Source organism: Bombina bombina, chromosome 1, assembly GCF_027579735.1.
Source record: "Bombina bombina isolate aBomBom1 chromosome 1, aBomBom1.pri, whole genome shotgun sequence".
NCBI lineage: Eukaryota > Metazoa > Chordata > Amphibia > Anura > Bombinatoridae > Bombina > Bombina bombina.
The window spans coordinates 201,958,710-201,978,055 of record NC_069499.1 but is presented as its reverse complement, the minus strand read 5'-3'; positions in this window follow the sequence as shown (position 1 = coordinate 201,978,055).

Sequence of the window (19,346 nt, the reverse complement as noted above, 5' to 3'; positions counted from 1 at the left end):
TTATTAGGCAACTTAACAAAAAACAAATATATACCTATTTCAATTATTTATTTTTACCAGTGAAACCAATATAACATCTCAACATTCACAAATATACATTTCTGACATTCAAAAACAAAACAAAAACAAATCAGTGACCAATATAGCCACCTTTCTTTGCAAGGACACTCAAAAGCCTGCCATCCATGGATTCTGTCAGTGTTTTGATCTGTTCACCATCAACATTGCGGGCAGCAGCAACCACAGCCTCCCAGACACTGTTCAGGGAGGTGTACTGTTTTCCCTCCTTGTAAATCTCACATTTGATGATGGACCACAGGTTCTCAATGGGGTTCAGATCAGGTGAACAAGGAGGCAATGTCATTAGATTTTCTTCTTTTATACCCTTTCTTGCCAGCCACGCTGTGGAGTACTTGGACGCGTGTGATGGAGCATTGTCCTGCATGAAAATCATGTTTTTCTTGAAGGATGCAGACTTCTTCCTGTACCACTGCTTGAAGAAGGTGTCTTCCAGAAACTGGCAGTAGGACTGGGAGTTGAGCTTGACTCCATCTTCAACCCGAAAAGGCCCCACAAGCTCATCTTTGATGATACCAGCCCAAACCAGTACTCCACCTCCACCTTGCTGGCGTCTGAGTCGGACTGGAGCTCTCTGCCCTTTACCAATCCAGCCACGGGCCCATCCATCTGGCCCATCAAGATTCACTCTCATTTCATCAGTCCATAAAACCTTAGAAAAATCAGTCTTGAGATATTTCTTGGCCCAGTCTTGACGTTTCAGCTTGTGTGTCTTGTTCAGTGGTGGTCGTCTTTCAGCCTTTCTTACCTTGGCCATGTCTCTGAGTATTGCACACCTTGTGCTTTTGGGCACTCCAGTGATGTTGCAGCTCTGAAATATGGCCAAACTGGTGGCAAGTGGCATCTTGGCAGCTGCACGCTTGACTTTTCTCAGTTCATGGGCAGTTATTTTGCACCTTGGTTTTTCCACACGCTTCTTGCGACCCTGTTGACTATTTTGAATGAAACGCTTGATTGTTCGATGATCACGCTTCAGAAGCTTTGCAATTTTAAGAGTGCTGCATCCCTCTGCAAGATATCTCACTATTTTTTACTTTTCTGAGCCTGTCAAGTCCTTCTTTTGACCCATTTTTTAAAAGGAAAGGAAGTTGCCTAATAATTATGCACACCTGATATAGGGTGTTGATGTCATTAGACCACACCCCTTCTCATTACAGAGATGCACATCACCTAATATGCTTAATTGGTAGTAGGCTTTCGAGCCTATACAGCTTGGAGTAAGACAACATGCATAAAGTGGATGATGTGGTCAAAATACTCATTTGCCTAATAATTCTGCACTCCCTGTATATATAAAATGCATATCTTCCAAAAGGGCACCTACCATTTGTATATTGAGGAGGAAACCTTTCTGCATGGTTTTAAATATCAAATTTCTACAGCATTGTCAAATAATCATAAATACACTGCTGCTAAAAGAATTTGTTTTTATGGACTTCTGGCCCCACCATACAACTACTACCACACTGAAGTTACAATCCAAAATTGCACAAAGAAATAAAAAACATTTGCTAATTAAGTCCTACCTCCTCTGCAAATTAAAGTGATCTGCCGTCTGACTCAGGCACACACTGTACAAAGTGCCAAGTCTGTCTCACACTGTGCATAGTGGTTTAGTGCACACTCAGAAATCCTCTCAAATGCTAATACTTTACTCCTTGTAATAACATTTCCCATGCTCAATTAGCACTCTGCTGTAGTACCCACTGGTGGCTGCCAAAATTTTTTAGTTCTTGCCTCATGGGGCCCCCCTGGCCCATTGGGCCCCTGACAGGAATCACCCCTGTCACCCCCTGATGGCGGCCCTGGGTGTCGGCGATGTTAGGGGCAGCAGATTAGGGGTTCATAAGTATAACGTAGGTGGCAGCGATGTCCAGTCGGCAGATTGGGGTTAAATAATTTTATTATAGTGTTTGTGATGTGGGGGGGGCCTCGGTTTAGGGGTCCATAGGTAGTTTATGGGTGTTAGTGTACTTTTAGCACTGAAGTTAAGAGCTTTATGTTCCGGCCTTAGCCCATAAAACTCTTAACTACTGACTTTTTTATGCGGTAGGTGTCTTGGAGGTAGAGACTGTACTGCTCACTTTCTCCTAGACTTGTAATACCAGCGTTAGGCAAATCCCATTAAAAAGATAGGATACACAATTGACGTAAGGGGATTTGTGGTAGCCAAAAGTCACGGAAGAAAAGTGAGCGGTACACCTGTACCTGCCATACTCGTAATACCAGCGGCCGTTAAAAAGCAGACAGTCATCACCAGAAAGGGACAGTCATCACCAGAATTTTTGTTGTTTAAAAAGAAAGATAATCCCTTTATTACTTATTCCCCAGTATTGCATAACCAACACTGTGATAGAAATACACTTTTTACCTCTGTGATTACCTTGTATCTAAGCCTCTGCAAACTGCCCCCTTATTTCAGTTCTTTTGACAGACATCCATTTTAGCCAATCAGTGCTCACTCCTGGGTAACTTCACGTGCATGAGCTCAATGTTATCTATATGAAACTCATGAATTAATGCCCTCTAGTGGTCAAAATGCATTCAGATTAGAGGCAGTCTTCAAGGTCTAAGAAATTAGCATATGAACCTCCTAGTTTTAGCTTTCAACTAAGAATACCAAGAGAACAAAGCAAAATTGGTGATAAAAGTAAATTGGAAAGTTGTTTAAAATTACATTCTCTATTTAAATCATGAACGTTTTTTTTGGACTTGACTGTCCCTTTAACGCTGTTTTTAAGGCTAACACAGAACTCGTAATCTAGGCGTTAGAATTTATTTCAGCTTAGATAAATGAGCATTTAAAGTGACTGTTTACATTAAGAATATATGTACTTTTAGTGTCCTAATTAGAATTGTATTAGAATCAATTGTAGCTAATAGCTGATTGTATTGCTGAATGTTAATGGCTTATATCTTAATCTCATTGTGATATTTTAAATGCAACTCTGATTTGGGAGGCTATTGTGAATAAGGCAACTTTTATGAACTTTGCATAGCATATTTTAATAGTTTTTAAACGTGTATAGTATTGATTCATATTCTTGTTCCTACAAATATATTTTAATTTGTCTATAAATATTAACTAATAAATATATTAGTATATGCATATTTTATTGGGGGTTTAGTTTAAAGGATAATTATTAAATATATTGTTTTATAACCCGGCCATATACTGACAGTAACAAAGAGTTACTAGCCATAAAATTGGCTTTGGAAGAATGGAGACACTGGCTTGAAGGCACTGCTCAACCGTTTCTTATCTTAACAGATCATAAGAATCTTCTGTATCTCCATACTGCTAAACGCCTCAACTCACGTCAACCCCGCTGGGCTTTGTTCTTTTCCAGATTTAATTTTGTACTCTCTTATGTTCCTGGTACTAAGAATTCCAAGGCTGATGCTTTATCTAGGCAATTTCAGTCCACTGATTCTGTGCTGTTGGATTCTGAACCCATACTACATCCAGTCAGTGTTCTTGCTCAGTTGTCGCTCTGCTCAAGCTAAGGTACATTCTTCCTACAAACTACCTCCTGGAATCCTATATGTACCTCCTGAATTCTGCTTTAAGCTTCTACGTTGGGCTCATGATAATATATTGGCCGGTCATAATGGGATAAACAATACTTTATGGAAACTCAAACAACATGTTTGGGGTCCTCCATGACCAAGGACATTAAGGATTATATTGCTGCTTGTAAACAGGCTTCTCGTCTACCTTTTGGGCTATTACAACCTCTCCCTGTACCACACTACCCCCCTGGACTCATATTTGCATGGACTTTATTACCGATCTTCCTAATTCTGCTGGAAACAAGGCCATATGGGTAGTGGTTAACAGGTTCTATAAAGCAGCCCATTTTGTCCCTTTGCATGGATTACCCTCAGTCCGGAAACTCTCTGAGCTTTTTATCCTCCATGTCACTAGATTACATGGATTTCCTTTTGGACATAGTTTCTGACCGAGGTGTCCAATTCGTCTCTAGATTCTGGAGGTCTCTTTGCAAACAGTTCGGAGTTACCATTTCCCTGTCTACTGCACATCATCCCCAGTCTAACGGTCAAACTGAACGTGTGAACCAGTTTCTTGAATACTTTCTCAGGCACTATGTAAACCATCAACACTCTAACTGGTCTCAACTTCTTCCTTTAGCAGAACTAGCCCACAATTCTCGCTTCAATTCTTCCTTACAGACTTCTCCCTTCAAGGCTGCCTATGGATTTGAACCTAGAACTTTTCCTATGTCTACTAGTACTTCTGGAGTACCTGGGGCTGATCGTACCGTGAAGAACCTCTGCAAACATTGGCAACGTATCCGAGAAATCCTTCTCCTTTCTTCTGAAAAGTATAAAAGATTTTCTGATCGCAAATGCAATAAGGCTCCATAATTCCGCACTGGAGACAAAGTATGGATTTCCACCAGATTCATTCGTCTAAAGCAACCTTGTACTAAATTGGGTCCCAAATACATTGGACCTTTTAGTATTGTTTCCAAAGTCTGTTCTTCTGCTTACAGAGTGGCTTTACCCAAGACCTTGAAAATTCATCCAGTATTTCACGTATCTCTTCTCAAACCGGTAGTGATAAATCGATTTTCCACTAAATTCAAACGCCCTCCACCTTTTCTTGTGGACGGTACTTCTGAATTTGAGGTCAGTCAGATCCTGGACTCTAAATTGCGGGGTAACCGCTTGTATTACTTGATACATTGGAAGGATTACCACATTACTGAACGTTCCTGGGAACCTGCTTCTCATGTCCATGCCTTTGCTTTGATCAATTTCACGTCCAGAATCCCACTAAGCCTGGTTGGGTCCCCCGGAGGGGTCCTTAAGGAGGGGGCATTGTCACGATCGCTCAGCTGATCACACTCCGCTCAGCTGCTCTCTGGTGTCTTCTGTGCTTTTGCACTACGAAGCCGTCCCACTCTGCTGACGTCAGACCGGGTTCTTATTCCGGCGTTTCTACTCCTCTGGTGCCCGTTTGTTTTACCTGCTGTGGCTGTTGTGAGTACATGCTTTCTGGATTACTTGTTAACAAACTTTTGCCTGTCTGACAACATCTCTGCTCAATCCTTCCAAGTCTGAAGATAAGTTTGGTACTTTCTGTCTGATACTTGTTACTTATCATCTGCTTCGTTTTTGTTTGCATCAATCCTGCCTGAATACACGTTGCCAGACCTTGCTTGCTTGACTACTCTATTTGTTAACCCCTGCTTGCCTGAATACACGTGGCTGGATATTACTTGTTTGACTATTCTATTGGTTAACCCCTACCTGCCTGAATACACGTTGCCGGACCTTGCTTGCTTGACTACTCTATTGGTTAACCCCTACCTGGCTGAATACACGTTGCCAGACCTTGCTTGCTAGACTACTCTATTGGTTAACCCCTACCTGTCTGAATACACGTTGCCAGACTTTGCCTGCTTGACTACTCTATTGGTTAAGCCAATCCTGCCTGAACACTTGTTGCCAATCTCTGCCTATCTGACTACGCCTATTCTTTATCCTGCTCTGCCTGCTACCATCCTTGTAACCTGTGAGTAACTCCAATTTCTATTGAGTTATTTTACTTTCCTCTGAAGCTGTCGTGGGGTCAGGTCCTGGTTTATACTCAGGGTGCTAGTGTGTTTTTAAGTTCATTCTAGCATTTGGGTCTGATTCTGGACTTTTCGTAACCTGACACATATAGATAACATTGAGCTCATGCACGTGAATTTACTGGAGGAATGAGCACTGATTGGCTAAAATGCAAGTCTGTCAAAAGAACTGAAATAAAGGGGAATTCTGCAGAGGATTAGATACAAGGTAATTACAGAGGTAAAATGTGTGTTATTATAACTGTGTTGGTTATGCAAAACTGTGGAATGGGTATTTAAGGGAGTATCTATCTTTTAAAACAACAAAAATTCTAGCGTTGACTGTCCCTTTAAAGCATGACCCACGTACCTATTAGTGTCAATAATGTGTATTTAGGTATCCCATAGAGAGCAATAGAACCTAATATGATCAAAGATAATGTCATACCTTGTTATAAATATGTAAAATAATGATTACCATGATATAAAAAATGAGCAGTAGGAATGGTCCCACAATAGAAACGATTAAACAAACTTGTGGATACACATAAGTGTACAGTTAGTAAAAGAGCTCAATTTTCAGAGTGGATCAAAAGTAATAGGGACTCAAAGGAAATATAGAATTCGAATCAGAGGATTACGATAAATCTAATCATGTCTCTGTAGTTAAAGGGATTACTTTACCATGGAAACAACAATATGTTATTAAGCATTACAGATCAATGCCCATTGAGACTTTGAATCATTCTGAAATGCTGATAAAGCTAAATCATTAGTATTTATGCTGTGTGTCATATTAGTAAACGAGGATAACTTCAAACCAAGATTGGAAATAAACAAACATTCATAATTACAAGGAGGGAAAAGTTTTACATCCCCATAAATAAAGCGACAATCAATTGAGTATGATATTCAAGGTTTATTCAGGTCATTGATGAGTATTGGTCAGTGCATTGAAAATTTGGTTTCTCAAATTCACATATGTGTTTAACTTTAGGAGGGTTCATTTCCCGAGTTAATCTATAAAAAGGACCCGAAGCCAACCTGTTCATTCAGGCCATAGGGGGTTAGGGTTTGTAGCCAAAATATCCAACTGCATTCATCTTGCAATAGCATCAATTCAATATTGCCCCCTCTTATTCCTGGCTTAATGGTTTGTAAGACTGACACTTTTTATTGAGGTTTATTACCATGTACTTTCAAATAATGTCTTGCAACTGGAGTGAGGTTTTTACCTTTCTTGTTGTCTTCCTCAGAATTTTTAAAGCAATTAAGGTATCCACCTATCCTTGTGCGTAGTTCCCTTGTGGTAATCCCTTTGTACTTTTTCTCACATGTACAAGATAGGCAGTATACTACGTTTTTGGTTCTGCAGTTTGCGAAACCCAACATTTTTTTTGTATATCCTGACAAGGTCTTTAAATTTTCGCTCATTGAACATATGTTTGCAGAAAACACATGGATAAGTTCCACATAGATTCCTGTTAGTTTTTCTTTGTGTGGAGTGACTTCTCACTATTATTAGCAATTGTAGGGGCCCTTCTCCAACTTATTTGGATTCGTTCACCTATAAATTCTGTCAGTTCTTTATCAGATTTCAATATTCCAACATGTTCGTTTAGAATATTGTGTATTTTATGATGTTCTGCCTTGAACGTGGTTACAAATCTAACTTTGTCATTATGAAATGCAAAATCAACACAATGTTTGATCTCATACTGAATTTTGTACACTGGGCTTACTGGTAAATGGTAGATAAACTTCCTTATCATCTGTCGCCTAATTTCCTGAATACAATAACTTCTGTCTAGGACAACTGTGACTCTGCTCGTCGGCTTCTTTAAAAATAATGGTTTTTCTTTGGTTTTAGACTTACTATTGCAGCTCTATTCTCCCTTGAAAAATTTGACTTAACATTAATCTTGCGATTACTCTCATAATGTTTCTTAAAAGGCCATAATACCCAAATGTTTAAACACTTGAAAGTGATGAAGCATAGCTGTAAAAAGCTGACTAGAAAATATCACCTGAACATCTCTATGTAAAAAAGAAAGAAATTTTACCTCAAAAGTTACTCAGTAGCCACATCCCATTGTAAAGGATTTCTAAGCAGCAAATCAGTATGTCTGTCCCGGGACAGCTGCAAGGATGAGCCTCGTGCACTCTCATATTATTTCCCTATTCAGATTAGGGAACTTTACAATGAAATCTCATGAGAGTTAAGTCAAATCTCATGAGATCACAGTAAAAGAGTTCATGACCTTAGCACTGCTGATGCTGATTGGCTGCTGTTCATTTCTTGATTTTTTTTTTTATTTTTTTTTTAGAATTGTATTTTTTATTGATTTTTGTTGAGATAAAGGTGTAATAGATACAACAACTGTACGAGACAATCATACATCAAGTACAAATACATTATACATCATAGCATTTACGTAATCATTACAGACATAAAGTAAATTTCTATGAAAAGGGAGTCAGTGTCCTAACAGGACATAGGTTATCGTCAAGAGGGTGGGGAGGGGGGGGGAGGGAAGGGGGGGGGGAGGGGAAAAGGGTATGAAGATACGCTAAGATGACTTCAAAAGGGGGTTAGTTCAAATGTGTAAGGGTGAGGTCAGATCTACTGCTTATGTGGTTAGGGGTGTACTGCCATTTAAGTGTCAAAGGTGGGGAGCCAGAGAGTATCAAATCTGTTTTTCCAATCGGACCAGATCAGTTCAAAGAAATCAGTCCTACCCGAGTCATAATAGATACTCTTCTCCATAGAGTACATGTATGCCATAGTGGATATAATATCCGACCAGGCTGGGGGAAGGGATCTTTTCCAAGATCTCGCTATATTAAGTTTAACTGCTGATAGAAGGTAAATACACGGTGCACCATAATGTTTGGGTAATTTACATACATCTAAGTGAAACAGAGCCGTTTCGGGAGTTCTGGGTAAGTTGATACCTAAACTGGTTAATGTAGAGAAACATTTGTTCCAGAGAGGTTTGAGTCTGGGACAGCTCCACCAAATGTGGATCATATCTCCAATGTGCGAGCAGTCTCTCCAACAAGTGGGGGAGGCCTCTGGAAAGATTTTTGCAAGCCTAGCTGGGACATAATACCAGTGTGTGAGCACTTTAATGTAGGTTTCAAGGATGGTAATGCAATGAAGGGTTTTCTTTGTAAAAAGGAGCGTGCGTTGCCACTCTAGAGAGGATTTCGTAAAGTCTAACTTCCGTTCCCATTTCAGAATATGCTGGGCTTTGTCAGCTGGGGCAGTGCCTTCCATAAGGGAGTAGTGTAAGGACAGCGGTTTGCCCAGTCTGAGCCCCTGTTGCCATCTAGCTTCCCAGATGGTAAGCTGTCGAGGTAGAGATGGTTTGAAACCCCACCTAAATAAGAAACTAGTAACTCTGGAGTATTCAAATTTCATATACAAAGGTGTAGATGGAGTTATGTTGAGTTGGGTGTAGGGGGGGAAAGTTGTATGTGGCGGGGTTGACCATAGGTCTCCCACCTTCATAATACCCAGCCGAGCCCAAGCGTTCGGATGGGAGTCCGGTAAACCAGACAGAAGACCAGTTACGGAGGTAATTGGGGAAGGGTGAGGGGCCACCTTGGGGTTATGCCTCAGGCGGTCCCAGGCAGACAGGCATTCCTTTATAATCGGGTTAGAGGCGCCCAGGTTCCTTCTGCAATGGGGTGGCGTCCATATTAGGTCCCTTAACGTAAGGTTATAAGGTAGGGAGGCTTGTTCAATAGACCTCCATTTGCTCTCTGAGTCCTTGACACCCCATTGAGAAATATAAGTGAGCATAGCAGCATCCGCATACCTAAAAATAGAGGGAGAAGCAACCCCGCCGTGTATTTTAGGGTATTGCAGGGCATTATGAGCAACTCTAGGGGGTTTACCCTGCCAAATGTATTTGGTACAGGCGCTCTGAAACTGAACTAAGAGAGTTCTGGGAACTCTTAATGGTAGACAGCGGAGGGCATATGTGAGTTTAGGGAGATAGCTCATCTTTAGAGCTGCTATGCGTCCTAACCAGGATACACATTTGAAGTTCCAACGTCTGGGCAGGGACCTTAGCTCGGTTAGAAGTGGTTTGAGGTTATCTTCGAGAATTTGGGGGAGAGAATTGGATAATTTAACACCAAGATGGGATACGTACTTATGGCTGGGGATAAACTTATATTTTTTACATAAGTTTTTGGAGACCTCCTCGGGAAACCCAGAGGTGAATAATTCAGATTTCGAGTGATTTAATTTATAGTACGACAGGGAACTAAATGTCTCTAGGAGGGACAAGAGTCTCAGGATCTCTCGTGAGGGTCTGGAGAAGAACAAGGTAGTGTCATCTGCAAATAGGGCTACTTTATGGACCGTACCGCGTAGGGTGATTCCCGAAATCTCGTTATCTGTCCTGATGGCCGCAGCCAGAGGCTCCATGGCCAGTGCGAACAAAGTCGGGGAAAGGGGGCAACCCTGACGGGTGCCATTAGATATAGGAAAGGGAGTGGGGTCAAACCCCAGTCCTCTCACCAAGGCCACTGGGGAGGAATATAAAGCTTTGATTGCCAAAATAATTTGTGTAGGGAACTGGAAGTTCTCTAAGACCCCCCAGAGGTATTCCCATCTGACGCGGTCAAAGGCCTTCTCGGCATCCAGAGAGAGCACCGCAAGTGGCCTATTCAGTCTCTTGGCCTCTAGGAGTATGTTAAGGAGCCTCCTGGTGTTATCTGGGCCTTCTCTACCTGGTATGAACCCGACCTGGTCTGGGTCAATAAGTGTTGGGAGCAGTTTAGCTAGCGGGTTAGCCAGGATTTTGGCGTAGATCTTAACGTCAGTATTGATGAGTGAAATGGGTCGGTAATTAGCGCAAAGGGTAGGATCTTTATTGGGTTTGGGAATGGTGATGATGGAAGCCTCAAGGAATTCCCTGTCTAATTTCCCTGTGGACATAGCCTTATTGAAAAATCTGGTAAGCATAGGGGCGAGTTCTGCTAGGTATGTCTTGTAGAAAATGGCTGTGAAGCCATCAGGCCCAGGGGCTTTAAGAGATTTTAGTTTTTTAATAACCGATTTAACCTCCTGGCAAGTAATCGGGGAGTCAATGCACTCTTTATGAGAGTCATCAAGGGTGGGAAGCTCGAGGGAGTGAAGGAAGGAATCTATGTTTTCCGAGGGGGCGTTCCCTAGCGCCGCGGTATTGCCTATGTTGTAAAGTTCAGAGTAGAATTTATGGAACTGTTGGCCAATCTGGGAAGGAAGTCGGACTGAACGGCCGCCCTGTTTGATTTCATGAATACGAGTGGCACCTGCACGCTGCCTGATTTTATTGGCTAGTAAAGAGTCTGCTTTATTGCCCTTGGAGTATAGGAGGTGTTTCAGACGGAGGAGATTGGATTGTGTTTTACGGAATTCTAATTGGCAAATGTGCCGCCTAAGGTCTTCTACCTCAGATTTGTGGATTACCGAGTCAGGGATCCACCGTTGGGTTTCAAGCACCCGCAGTCTGCTATGTGCTTGGGAGAGGGAAAGGCCTGCCTGTCTCCTGAGATGAGCCTGCTTACGGATGAAAAGGCCTCGTAGAGTAGCCTTAAATGCCCCCCAGATAGTATTCTCACTAACTTCTGGGGTATCATTGGTCTGGAGGGTGCTTCTTTTTTTTTTTTTTTTTTTTTTAACTGCAGCTGGGAGCAGCTGAGTATAACTTTTTACACAGAACTTACTCTGCTGACCTGAGGAGATTGTGAGGTAAAATATCTTCCTTTTTTACATAGAGATGCTCAGGTGATATTTTCCTGTCAGCTTTTTACAGTTATACTGCATCAGTTTCAAGTGATTTAGCATATGAGTATTATGTCCCTTTAAGAATATCCACATCTCTCAGTACTAATCCTATACAGGTAGCCCTCCGTTTACACCGGGGTTAGGTTCCAGAAGGAATGGTTGTAAATAGAAACCGTTGTAAAATGAAACCCAGTTTATAATGTAAGTCAATGGGAAGTGAGGGAGTTAGGTTCCAGGCCCCACTCAAAATTGACATAAGTAACACCTAATACATTATTTTTAAAGCTTTGAAATGAAGACTTTAAATGATAAACAGCATTATAAACCTAATAAAATAGTCACACAACACAGAATATATAATCAAACTAAGTTTAATCAACAAAAACATTTTTTTACTTGCATTTTTCTGCTAACAGTTCTCTGCATTGTTAGCATGTTAGATAATATTGGGTCTGCAGCTATTCTATGCATTCCAGTCTGGACTGATTTATAGGCACCCTGACCTTCATACAGCTGGGCAGGAAGATAAAAGGGAAGTGGCTGCTAGATCTTGTTTCTTTGAAAGCTGCTTGATAGCTCAGGTCTGGTTACACTGATTAATTTCAGGCTGCTTGGCTTGCCTATCTTTGCTGCAACACAAGCAGACAGCTCCACCTACTGGCCTGCCCTTATTTTAATCAATGCACTGCTTCTCAGTGCTTTCTAATAGCAGTCACATGACTAAAAAAAGGGTGTTATTCTGAAACGGCACAAATTGAACTGGGGCAAAATGAGGGCCACCTGTATTATAAAAATCCAGGAATGTTTGTCCGATGCAGTCATGCACAGTAGAGACTGCAGCACAAGACAAACATACCTGGCCGTAAGGAAGGATCTGTCAAGGCCGTGAGGATCAGACAGCAGAGAGGGCGGGCAGGAGCAGACGGGGCCGACGGGAGCAGGGCCAGGCAGGGGCGCGGGTGGGACCGCTGCACTGCAGAAAATGGCCCTTGTACACGGTCTTTAGGACTAGTTTTATATAATTATCTATACTGGAATCATATTGTGTCGGTATAAAGACACTTTTATTTCTTAGTCCCAATGCTTTTAATGATAATAAATCTTGCTTAGAGACATATATTATCCAGCATATCACCATCCAGAGAACGTTTATCTGAGAAAAAGGATCACGGTTTCTATGTTCTAAAGAAACAAAATAAGTCCTGCTGCAACTGAAAGAAATTACACTTTGACAAAGGTCAATCCTTTATCAAGGATGCTTAAAGGGACACTCAGGTTTTATTACATTTTCATGATTCAGATACAGCATGTAATTTAACCCCTTAACGACCAAGGACGTACGCCATACATCCTCAAAAAAAATACAGTTAATGACCGAGGACGTGTGGCGTACGTCCTTGGTCTGGAAAGCAGCTGGAAGCGATCCTGCTCGCTTCCAGCTGCTTTCCGGTTATTGCAGTGATGCCTCAACATCGAGGCATCCTGCAATAACCCCCCTTGGCCATCCGATGCAGAGAGAGCCACTCTGTGGCCCTCTCTGTACCGGACATCGATGGCCGGTTTCGTTGGTGGGTGGGAGCCAGTCTGGGAGGCGGGTGGGCGGCCATCGATGGGCCGTATGATGTGGAGGGGGGCGGGATCGTGGGCGGGAACGCCGGGTGCGCGCGCGTGCACGAGGGTGCGCACGCGGGGGTAGGAAGCGGGTGGGAACCGCTACACTACAGAAAATTTATGGGAGAAAAGTGGCAGTGATTGCCAAATATATTTATATATATATCGATCTAAGAGATCTGGGAGGGGTGGTGGGTTGGTCTTTTGGGGGGGGGGCAAGCTACACTACAGAAAATTATTTTAAAAAAATAATAAAACAATGTTTTACTATAAACTGGGTACTGGCAGACAGCTGCCAGTACCAAAGATGGCTACTAATAAGTTAGAGGGGGATGGGTAAAGAGCTGTTTGGGGGGTATCAGGGAGGTTGGGGGCTAAAGGGGGATCCTCCAGAGCAGCATATGTAAATATGCCTTTTTTTTATTTATGTTTTATCAAGGATAGCTTTTTTTTTTAGTACTGGCAGACTTTCTGCCAGTACTTAACATGGCGGGGACAATTGTGGGGTGGGGGAGGGAAGAGAGCTGTTTGGGAGGGATCAGGGGGTGAAATGTATCAGGTGGGAGGCTGATCTCTACACTAAAGCTAAAATTAACCCTGCAAGCTCCCTACATGCTACCTAATTAACCCCTTCACTGCTAGCCATAATACACGTGTGATGCGCAGCGGCATTTAGCGGCCTTCTAATTACCAAAAAGCAACGCCAAAGCCATGTATGTCTGCTATTTCTCAACAAAGGGGATCCCAGAGAAGCATTTACAACCATTTGTGCCATAATTGCACAAGCTGTTTGTAAATGATTTCAGTGAGAAACCTAAAATTGTGAAAAATTTTACTTTTTTTTTTATTTAATCGCATTTGGCGTTGAAATGGTGGCATGAAATATACCAAAATGGGCCTAGATCAATACTTAGGGTTGTCTACTACACTACAATAAAGCTAAAATTAACCCTACAAGCTCCCTACATGCTCCCTAATTAACCCCTTCATTGCTGGGCATAATACACGTGTGGTGCGCAGTGGCATTTAGCGGCCTTCTAATTACCAAAAAGCAACACCAAATCCATATATGTCTGCTATTTATGAAAAAAGGGGATTGCAGAGAAGCATTTACAACCATTTGTGCCATAATTGCACGAGCTGTTTGTAAATAAATTCAGTGAGAAACCTAAAGTTTGTAACAAAATGTGTGAAAAAGTGAACAATTTTTTTTATTTGATCGCATTTGGCGGTGAAATGGTGGCATGAAATATACCAAAATGGGCCTAGATCAATACTTTGGGATGTCTTCTAAAAAAAAATATATACATGTCAAGGGATATTCAGGGATTCCTGGAAGATATCAGTGTTCCAATGTAACTAGCGCTAAGTTTGAAAAAAAGTGGTTTGGAAATAGCAAAGTGCTTCTTGTATTTATTGCCCTATAACTTGCAAAAAAAAGCAAAGAACATGTAAACATTGGGTATTTCTAAACTCAGGACAAAATTTGGAAACTATTTAGCATGAGTGTTTTTTGGTGGTTGCAGATGTGTAACAGATTTTGGGGGTCAAAGTTAGAAAAAGTGTGTTTTTTTCCATTTTTTCCTCATATTTTATATTTTTTTTATAGTAAATTATAAGATATGATGAAAATAATGGTATCTTTAGAAAGTCCATTTAATGGCGAGAAAAACGGTATATAATATGTGTGGGTACAGTAAATGAGTAAGAGTAAAATTACAGCTAAACACAAACACTGCAGAAATGTAAAAATAGCCTTGGTCCCAAACGGTCAGAAAATGGAAAAGTGCTGTGGTCATTAAGGGGTTAAAACAACTTTCCAATTCACTTCCATTAAAAAAAATGTGCAGTCTTTTATATTTACACTTTTTTTGAGTCACCAGCTCCTACTGAGCATGTGCAAGAACTCAGACTATACGTATATGCATTTGTGATTGGCTGATTGCTATCACATGGTACAGGGGGAGTGGAAATATACATAACTTTGAAATCTGTTAGAAAATATTCTAATACTCATTTGAAATTCAGAGTAAATGCTATTGTATTGTCTTGTTATCTTGCATTTGTTGATTATGCAAATCTATTGTGTTTACTGGTCCTTCAAGCGTTGTTCATAGATGTTGATTACTGTTACTTTGTGGTTATCCGGCGTGGTCGTTGGTTCTGGTCTCCATGTTTCTTTGTGTCTCTTTCTGTGCAGCTTGCTCCCTCGATTGTGGCGTTGTTGTCGGATTAGGAGTCCCCCATAGATGAATCAATTAGATTATCAGAGGAAAACAACTAGATAAATTAATTGTACAGAGAAATACAAAAAAGTTTGTAGCAAAGAACTCCACAATTATACAATGGACCTTAACTCAGCAAATAATGTAATTTGGATAATTCATGGAGTATTAAAAGTTCCATTTCATTCATACATTATAACCTTTATTAAGTAAACTAGGAACACACACGCATACTGTAGCAAAGGCTAGTATTTTAAAAACACTTAACCCAGGTTAATAAACAGTAAAGGTATACTATACTAAACATTAATAATAGTATATAACAGCCCACAGTCAATATTCTGCTAAAATAAGCTAAGCCCTTACAATCCGAGGGCTGAATTAAATTTAACCAATTATAGCTAAGACTGAGGGCTGAGAGTAAGCGTACTATAAGATTTTTAGAGCATATTGTTTAACCAAGGTAATCAAGTTAAAAGGACAACCAGGAGAGACATGGAGTAGCACACAGCTAAAGCAGCTTCCCCCTCCTGGAAATCCTCTCTTCACATGTCAGCAATGACTAATCCGGCTTCCTCCAATCATGGCTTTCCCCCCCAGGATGGTTATTGCCTGATTGGAGGAAGCCGGATTAGTCATTGCTGACGTGTGAAGAGAGGATTTGCAGGAGGGGGAAGCTGCTCTGGCTGTGAAAAGAAAAAAAAAAGGTAAGTTTTTAATCAAAACGGCTGCTTTGTAAACTTTGATGAATGAAAGTGCCCCTGTTTTTAATAGTATTTTTAAAAAACGGGCTTTCATTCATCAAAGTTTACCTTCACTTTAACTATGCGGGGTCATTGTAAAGAAAATGTTTTGAAGAAAAAGATAGTGCTCTACAATAAAATGCTATATATATATCTCCACTGTTGTTACTTCCTGTTTGCTTCCTGCACACCTCTATGGTTCTCACTTCACAAAGCCTTCTCGCCTGTTGAGCAGCACAGGAGGCTACCCACAAGCTCTGTAGTTTTAGTGCAGTAAGGGAGATTAGCTGATCCTAACTGAGCTTACCCGGAGAAAAAATAAACAAAAAGGAGCACATTATATTTTTGTCTAATCCATCCATGCTATTACTTCAAAGGGCATTCCGTCAAAATATAAATGCACATAGATGAATTACATCTTTGAATAGAAACATATTTGCAATATACATGTATTGGCAAAAATGCTTCTAGTAAAAGTTATCACGGTTTTAGGGCTCGATTTATCAAACATATTCTCCTTAATTTGCGCCTTAATTCACGCCGTCGTAATATATCTCCTATTTATCATTAAGAAATACTCCTAAAAATGTGCAAATACGACTGCAAAATTCTCGCCCTTCAATGTCCCTCGCCTAGGCGCACATTTGCGCAAATTAAAGCTTTAAAACGCCCTTTTCAGGGTGTATATTCAAGAATACGACCTATTTCTCTCCAAAATAGATATTTATCATTATTTTGCGCCATTGGAGAGCCTAAAGTTCTCCTCCTAATACGACTACTAATGTTCTCCATGAAGAGATAGGAGAACATCTAATTTACTCCATATTTTCAGCGCAAGAAGATGGATTATTTCCTTATTTTGTCTGCAATTTCTTTAGCAAGGGGCCATGAAAATCGAAGAAATGAACAGATTTTGCCAATACGTAGACGGCAAAGAGTTCCACGAGTTTTTCTACCTCGTTGTGGACTACAGGCATTATCTGATTATCAGATAAAAAAAAGATTTCGCCTAAACAGGGAGAGCATACAAAATCTATATGTTCTAATACAGAATGATCTAGAGCCACAGACTAGAAGAACAAGGGCAATACCTGGAATGCTCAAGTTATTGGCAGTTTTGCATTTCCTAGCCACGGGCTCTTTTCAGGCTGTGTCCAGTGCAGTGGTTGGCATGAGTCAGCCTTCTTTTTGTAGACATTTGAGGACTGTGTTAAAAGCGATTTTGAAGCATCTAAATAAATTTATATATGTGCCAAGGAATGTACATGAATGGCACCAAGTAAAATCTGGTTTTTATCAAGTTGCCGGCATTCCAAATGTCCTAGGTGCAATTGATTGCACACATATTGCAATTAGACCACCAGCTTTAAGGGAGGAGCAATATCGAAATCGGAAACACTTCCACTCTCTCAATGTTCAAGCAGTATGTGACTCTAACCTTCGGTTTTGGGCAGTAAGATCAGGTTTTCCAGGGTCATGCCACGATTATCACATATTAAAGCAGTCTGCTTTATTTGCAGCATTTGAACGTGGAGAGATGCCACACGGTTGGCTATTAGGTGAATATTAAAATTTTTATATTTATTTATAAAATGTCATATTTTAACCTCATAAACCTGTTGTTACATGTCGCTAATTTGTAATTGTCTTATATTTTTGAAGGTGACAGCGGGTACCCCTGTAGGCCTTGGCTCTTGACACCTGTACCAATACCTCATACACGATCAGAAATCAAGTTCAACGAATCTCACAGGTCGACAAGGAGTGCTATTGAGCGTACATTCGGGGTACTGAAAATGAGATTTCGGGTGTTGGACCGTTCTGGTGGTGATCTACAATATTCCCCAGAGAAATGTAATGACATAATTCTGGTGTCATGCATAATGCACAATATTGCTATTTCCCAACTAAATATAGATGAGGTGTGTCTGGAGGATGTTCCAGAAGATGTTTATGTTCCTCATGAAATTGTCACAAGACATACCACAAGAGCTGGAGTGGAAAATCGTCTTGAAATTATTGAACGATTTTTTAGATGTAAGTCTACTTAATAAAATTGTATTAACATGTTAATATTGTTTGTTCTATATAATTAATTACATCTTTTTTCTTTTTTTCAGGAAATTTTATGATTGGATTCAAATACCTTGGTTTAATTTAATAATTAAAATTGATAGAATTGTGTATATATATATATATATATATATATATACATATATATATATATATATATAATTTTATTTTTATATAAGAGAAATTACATAGTTTGATACCAAAGTTGTGTTGTGTTATTTATATATCTATATCTCTCTCTCTCTATATATATATATATATATATATATATATATATATATATATATATATATATATATATATATACATATATATATATATATATATATATATATATATATATATATAGAAATACATTTTTTTTAAATTAAAAATAGAATTTATATAGTTTATAACCAAAGTTGTGTTGTGTTATTTATACATATCTTTTTCTCTTTTTGAATAAAAAATGAATATTTTGAAACAAAAAAATGGTTCGTTATTTACTTTGAATAAATTTTTTTTATTTATTAATATTTATTAATATAAAAAACTTTATTAAACAACAAAAATTAACATCAAAACAGTGAACTCTAATAAACATTAACCAAGGCTATAAGTGCGTTAAATATTTTAGAACCCGTAACTTGAAGGTATATATGGAGAATAGAATTAGAAATCAGGATGTCGTCTATTCAAGAACTCTAACTTTTTCTGATAATACTCCTTTTGCACTGTTAATTGTTCTTGAAGTATATTATTTCTTTGTTTTTCCAATTCTATCATTTGTTTAAAAAATTCATTTTGTTCGTTTCTGAAAGACAATGCCATATCTGTTAATCTTTCAACCTCATTTGGTCTCTCCGGTTCATCTATCGGGCATTGTTCTGCATCCTCAATCTCTTCCTCACATTCTGATTCCTCTACATGTGGTGTTTCAACTTGTGTTGATGTTTGTCCCTCTATTTGTGTCTCATCATCATCATCCTCCTGACAAACTGTGTCAGTCACAAGTGGTTGTAATGTGATTTCTATTTCATCTATGAATGTAAAAAATAATTATTTTAAAAAATTAATAAAATTAATTAAAAAAAAAAAAAAAAAAGGTCAATAATTACCATCAAATAATGTAATTGACGAATCTTGCATAGTTTGTAGTAATCCCATGACACCTGTAACAAAAATACATTGATATTCATATATATGTTTTTAAATTAAATATCTTTACATAAACAGAATTTTCATGGCGAAAAGTAAGAAACGTAGTAAT